The sequence below is a fragment of the Megascapheus bottae genome, chromosome 5, assembly GCF_031878675.1.
Source record: "Megascapheus bottae isolate mThoBot1 chromosome 5, mThoBot2.hap1, whole genome shotgun sequence".
Classification (NCBI taxonomy): domain Eukaryota; kingdom Metazoa; phylum Chordata; class Mammalia; order Rodentia; family Geomyidae; genus Megascapheus; species Megascapheus bottae.
Window position 1 is genome coordinate 19,599,426 of NC_143513.1, and position 6,730 is coordinate 19,606,155.

Below are 6,730 nucleotides of genomic sequence, written 5' to 3' on the forward strand. Positions count from 1 at the left end.
ATGAAGGAAAAGAGTTCTCCCACTTAAGCCATGTCCCCCAGTCCTTTTTGAGATAGACTCTGGCAAACTTGCTTTGGACTAGCTATACTTGAACCTGTGGTCCTTCTGCTTCTACCTAGCTAATGCTGGGATGGTAAGTATCCCACATATACCTCTGCTTTTAGAGAATAATCTAAGGCTAGCTCCCATTTATCAAAAAAAAAAAATCCTAGCTAACTTCAGATCTCCTACGATTTTATTTTCCTTCATTTTCTGGGCTGCTCCTAAACATTATATACTATGGGCTTTCTGCTTACAGTGCAAACTCTGCTTACAGCCCCTCTCTTCAGGAAAGCCTTCCTTGCACTCTTAACAGGCTGGTTTCAGTGGTTTGTGACATCCTCTGGCATTCTACTTGAGATGCCCCATAATCCCACTTCATGTCTGCCCATGCATCACTCACAACACATGGTAAGGAACAGACACTCAATAAATAGTTGTTGCACTGAACAGTCTTTGCAGCTAAAATGGTCTTGAGTGCTCCAGTTCCTAGAAAGCCTCAAATGTCAAAATCCCAGGGTAAAAGCAAGTGTCAGAAGAGGCCTTGGGACTGGAGGTGGAGTCCAGAAGTGCTTCTGTAGCCTGCAGATCTTTGGGAAAGACTCCTGACTTTCATGTTTATAAATGTTTTCCACACAGTCTGTCAACCATGATGTCCTTGTCTTTATGCTACTCTGCAAGGCCTGAATTCAGAATAGGCTGTCAAGGATAATGGCCATTAAAAGCATGTTAGGTGCAAGCAAGTGCATTTAGCAGCAAACAGCAGTGACCTGGGGAAACAGGGCTGACAGGAGATACCAGTCATAATCCTGACATAATCCTCCCTGTTCCCCTTCCTAGCTGTCATCCCGAGTTCCTTAGAGAACATCCTTCCAAACAAATGACTTGGTGACTTAAGTCAAAAGGCAAGATCTCAGGAGAACTAAATTCCCTCTGAAACCCGATGAAGAAAATCCTGTGTTGTCTCAGCTTCTCAAATCTCTGCGTCCATCGCATCTGCTCTCTTGTGTGTTTATGTTCACACACAGATTTCCTTGTTTAAGGGGCCAGAGGATCTGCAGCAGGGAGGCTCACACAGTTATCGCATCTTAATTACATTCGCAAAAACGATTTCCAAGTAAGATCCCAAGTAAGGGGGTACTTGCAAGTCAGCATTTGAATGGGTCTTTGGAGAGGGGCTAAGATTCAGTCGCTAACACCCATGCTATGGACACAGTGCTACCTAGACCTCCAGACAATAGAATTTTTTTTTTCCTGCCTTCAAGATGCGCCCCTCCTTCAATCTGGTGAGTTGAGCCCTTTAGGGAACAAGATATGTACAGACGTTAGCCATTGTTCTAAGCAAGCAGATAGCCGCGGGGTTTCTAGGCACAGGTTACATAATTCGACTTACCTATGGGTCTTCAAATGGAATAAGCACAATGGGATGTGGCTGGAGACCTTAAGAAGAAAGAGGAAAAGAACTTTTAAGAAGCCAGCGGAAAAAGGAGCCCCTTCCCTCCCCTTAGCCAGGCGAGCAGGCAGATGTCCCCAAGTCTACTGACCGCAAGAGGGGCCGGAGGCCGACAGGGGGCGCGCGAGGGCCTGCGGGAGAGGGGAGGGCGCTGGGCCGGGCGGGGCTCTGGGCGGGGCGCTCCAGCAACTTTTTGGTTGGCTGCACCTCATCCCCGGTGCTGACGACTCAGGCCTGTTTTAAACTTGGTCTGTCGGACGCCCTCCCCTTTCGACCGCGCAGCCCTCTTCGGTAAGTCGGGCCTGCCTCTGCGCTTGTGGGGGCCCTGCCACGTGGCCTCGGGTCTCGTCCACCGCCCTTTCCTGCACGGGTGCCAACCACCTCCCGGAGCGAAGCCCCCACTGAGGTTCCCCTGGGGTGGGAGGGCGCCGAGCCCGGGGTGGCCGGCGGGCCCTCGGCGCCCCTGGAGCTCCCACCAGCCCCGGACGCCGGGCGACCCGAGAGCCTGTTTAGGAAGCGGATGAGATCAGAGGTCTGAAGCTTCTTGCAGAGTTTCCAAGCTGAGCAGTGTAATTGTAGAGTTAGCAACAAAACGGAGGTGATTTCGCCCCCACAAGCCCTTCACACCGCAAGTGCTTGCCAGTTCCCACTTGGCACGGTAGTTGAGTTTTTGAAAGCCTTGGGGATGACTTTTGGGGGGCTGATCGTTATGGTCAGGCAGAGCGCGGGATCCCATGACTTTCTGCCCCCAGATCCACCTCGGCCACACCACAGGCCTCTCCCAGCGAGGAGGCGGCAGTGGGTATGGCCTGTCTTGGTTTGCTGGGCGGGGGGATCGGGACCATTGGATAAAGATTTAAATCCTAATTATGTCTGCCGAGATGTAGCAAGAGTGCCCTTGTGTCGTGGAGGGATCTGCCTTCTGAGCATCCAAAAGCATTCGAGTGTTTATTGCTGGTACAAATCGCTATGTGTGTCCTTTTCATAGGGAAAGGGGAAGGAATTTTAAATGAGTTTAACTTGGACAGCTGGGAGACTTCAGCCGCCCTGCCAGGCCCAGGAATGTGTTGAATAGTGAGTCAGGGTTTATTTAAGGATTGTAAAAACTGATCTTTACCCTTAGGCTCGACCTCGGAACAAGCAAGTTTCCTACTGCCTTTTACATACTTGCAGAGCTAATTGTTTTGCTCTGCAAAACTGTTTTCTCTTTCCTAAACCTGATAGTGTTCCATGTTAATGTAAAGAGAAAATTGGATGGACAGAACCCTTCAATCCAAGAGCATTCCCAGAGAGTATAGGGATCTTTATTTGCTTCAGTTTATTCAGAGCTGCAAATCAGAACTCCCAAGTGTCAGAAATTTGGAGGTCAGGGCTTTGTAGGGAGTTCTATTAAAGGGCAGCAATTTTTCTTTATTAATTGAAGGCAGCTAATGGCCATAGCTGTAATGAATTGCTTAACCTTGCTGGGCGCTGTGGCTCACACCTGTAATCCTAGCTACTCAGGAGGCTGAGATCTGATGATCCCAGTTTCAAAGCCAGCCTGGGCACTAAAGTCCTTGAGACTCCAATTAACCACCAAAAAACCGGAAATGGTGCTGTGGAAGTGGTAGCCTTGAGCTGAAGAGTGCAGGGGCAATGCCCAGGCCAAGTTCAAGTCCCACGACTGACAGAATGCTTAACCTGCTCGACCACCTGCATGTGGTTTCATCCTTGGGGTTATTGACTGGGCATGGTGAGGTAACATGGGAAAGACCTACAGTGCGGTCTTTCTCTTTAAAAGCACAACCCCACCCAAGGATGGACTGACTGTTCTGACCCTGAAGGTGGAGTGCAGTCTCTGCACTGTTATTGAGCTGACTCCTGGCTCCATTCACCTAGTACTGGTGACTTGAATGCTGCACAGATTGGGGGCCCCCATAATGGCTGGGATATAATGGCAAATTACATTGTTTTGAGGAACTAAAGCTCTGGTCCATTTTTTACCAGGCGCGGTGGGATTGAGTGCTGGTGATCATGAGGTATGTATGGCCCAAATGTGTCCCTTTGCTTAATGGTGATGTCGGCTTCTTGGCCAAGGATGAGAACTCAGTCTGACTCAATCTGCACTGATGGGTTAAAGGATTTACCTGAGGCCAACTTGATAAGCAGGAACTTAAACTAAATGTAGTCATATCACCCCTTGATACATTCTGCTAAGACCTCAACCAGAGCGGGGATTTATTAAGCTGCAGATCTAAGTACCTGCTGTGATCATTTCTTTTTCAGGTCTGGTGTTGAATGTAACATCCTCAAGACAAGGTACCGAAAACAGATTTGGCTTCATCCCTTTAATTGGTGGAAACCAGGCTGACCTAACATCTAGAAATATCTTTGAATATTTTCTGCCTCTTCCCTGTAGTTGCCTACAACTGGGTTTTATATTGCTTTCACATTTCTTTATAGTAGATCATTTTAGTGATAAAGATTTGCTTCAATGAAGCATCTCCTGATTCCACGAGATCAAGAAATTGATTATAAGGGATTTTCCTTTGTTTTTTTTTTTTTCTTTTTTTTTGGCCAGTCTTGGGACTTGAACTTGGAGTGGGCACTGTCCTTTAACAATTTAGCTCAAAGTTGGTGCTCTGTCACTTGACACAGCACCACTTCTGGCTTTTACAGAGTATGTGGGACCAGGGAATCGAACCTAGGGCAAGGCGAGCACTCTACCACTAGGCTACGATCTGCAGCATGACTGGTGGGGATAGAACCAATTTACTCAATGTAAATTCATAGTCCAATAAATATACTTTTAAAAAACATCCTTTCTGGTGTCTTATTTCCAGAGAAATTTGGGCGATGGTTTGGAAGTATTTACTATTGACTGGAAGAGCAGTGCTTGTCATTTTTCCCGTGTCATATAAATGGCTCAAATACATTGTGAAATAGGTAAAGCTACTTAAAAACAGTGATTGAAATTCTGGCTATTCATGAGGTTTAAGAAATTTGGGGCTGACCCCAATCTGGGAGAAATAATGTGTAAGGAACCAGGAAAGAAATTGCAAGTGGAGGAGTGGGGTTGAATAGTCCTTAACCTGAACTGAAGGTGATACAGGTCAAGACCAGTATCAGCAGAACAAATAAATGTAAAGAATTGGCACATTCAGACTTAACTGGGTGAATTCCATCCCAATCAAGTAGAGCCTTGGCTAATTTGGCTAGCCAAGAAAGCAGGAACATTAGGTTCAATAGACAACCTGAAGGCTTGAACGGCTAGCCTCACACTTGCTAGGTAGGCATTCTTCGCATGAGGTTATGCTGCTATTCCCTTTTGTGGTTTTTTTGGGGGGGTTTCAAAACCGGTTGCTATTTGTGCTGCCCCCATCAAAAATTGGGATGAAATGTAATACCTGCACACTGCTTAGATCATTACGACATATCAAACATTGCTAGAGCTAGTTTCCAGTCTCGCCCAATACCATGAATCATCCCTAGCAAGAGCTCACTAAAATATTGGGATTACATTTTACAAACTTCCGGCTTTAGGTGACCTCCCCATTTCCCCAAAGAAAGCCTACTATAATCTTGCCCTTTCATTCCTCCTTTGTGTTGTGTGCTGTGCCAGGAATGGGAATATCTCCTTTTAACTAAGGTTCTAGAGGGTCCCTTAGTCCTGAGTGCAGCAAGTAGCTGTTTTAGAAGCAAATCTGGGTATTAGGCATTCATGGCTCAGGAGGCTGGTTATTTCTACTGACTTCTATTTGTAGGGATAATTTTACTTATGTGGGTCAATAGCTGAAAGATTTTATTCATACAAACCAAGGAAACCAATATTTATGTCTGCTATCACCACATCCCAAAGTGACTTTGCATATTTGATTTTTAAAAGCCCAGAAGTAAACTAAGCCATTAGACTTGTGCTCTAACTTGGCTGCTCTTTTAAATAGAAAAAAAAAACAGCTGTCAAAGTTGATTTCAGCAATTGAATACTACAAAATAGAAAACAGTCTTAGGATGTTCTCTCATGAACTCAAGTTCTTTGCAGGAAGGAGTGGAAAACATGTGTTTGGTAACAAGGATTGAACAGTAGAGGTTGCTGCATTTGAAGTCATTCTCATAAAGTTCCAAAGTTTACCAGATATTCAGAAACAGGCTTTGATTCCCTTGTGATCCAGTTGTGAATTATCAGTCCTAGATTATGCAACCATAGCTAGAAGGCCCCCTTGTGGGCCTTGTCTAAAGTACACTGGGCCCTTTTGCCTGTCCCTCCACTGCCCCACGCCATCTACATCACCAGTAGAATAGCTTCCCTTTCAGTCTGAGTCAAGAGACAAAACCATAACACTCATTTTTATCTGTTTGATGCATATGTTTTCTGGGAGCCAAGCAGACTGGTAGCTGATGGAATGAGGTTTACCTAGTTCCATTAACATTGGCCAAGTATTAGCCATATTCCATAGCAGAAAAGGTCACTGTCACTTTTAGGCCTTTTATGGTGACTAGACTGGTGGAGCTTTGACCATCAGTCTAAAGCTTCTCTTCAATATGCCCCTCTCTAATATGGCAGTCACCAGCCAAAATGTGGCTCTGCAATACCAGAAATGTGATTGCTCTAAATTGGTATGTTGTAGACCTTTAAAAAAATGACCAGGAATTTGACCTAATTGGTAGAGTGCTTGCCTAGCATGCGTAAAGACCCAGGTTCGATTCCTTGGTACCGTATACATAGAAAAAGCTCAAAGTGTTGCTGTGGCTCCAGTGATAGGTCTCTGGTCTTGAGAAAACCCAAGAATAGTGCTCAGGCCCTAAAGTCAAGCTCCAGGACTGGCAAAAGTAAAAACAACAATAACAAAAAAACCTAGAATTTAGATATGAAGGATATGAAAGAAAATAAAACCCTCAATTTTATAATGGTTGCAAGTAAACTGATAATTGGGTACACTGGGTCGAACAAAGTATTTTAAATCATGTAAATATAAGTTGCTTTATATTTCTATTAGAACTAGTCTAAAACAGGAATAGGAATAAACATGGAAATACACAAACAGTAACCCACAGTGTCATAGAAAGATGCTGTTCTACTAAAGAGAACCTTGAGGGAAAGGAAGAGTAAGATTAGCACTCAAAATGCAGAATTTACAAAGAAACAACTATTTTTATTCAAGGCCAGAAGATTCAGGGGTAGGGAGCCAGCACTTAGAAAACTTGGCAGAAATTCTACTCTGCTCATGCTGCTGGAGAGTTTAATGCTTTGGACACTGT

General features: G+C 45.0%; 1 non-coding gene across 1 annotated transcript; it reads left to right on the forward strand.

The window, feature by feature from the left end:
- The first annotated feature begins 3,560 nt into the window (after positions 1-3,560).
- LOC150063067 (small nucleolar RNA SNORD93) lies at positions 3,561-3,627 on the forward strand. Its single transcript, XR_016535757.1, has one exon. It is a non-coding gene; the product is annotated as a small nucleolar RNA SNORD93 (small nucleolar RNA).
- Positions 3,628-6,730: the final 3,103 nt, after the last annotated feature.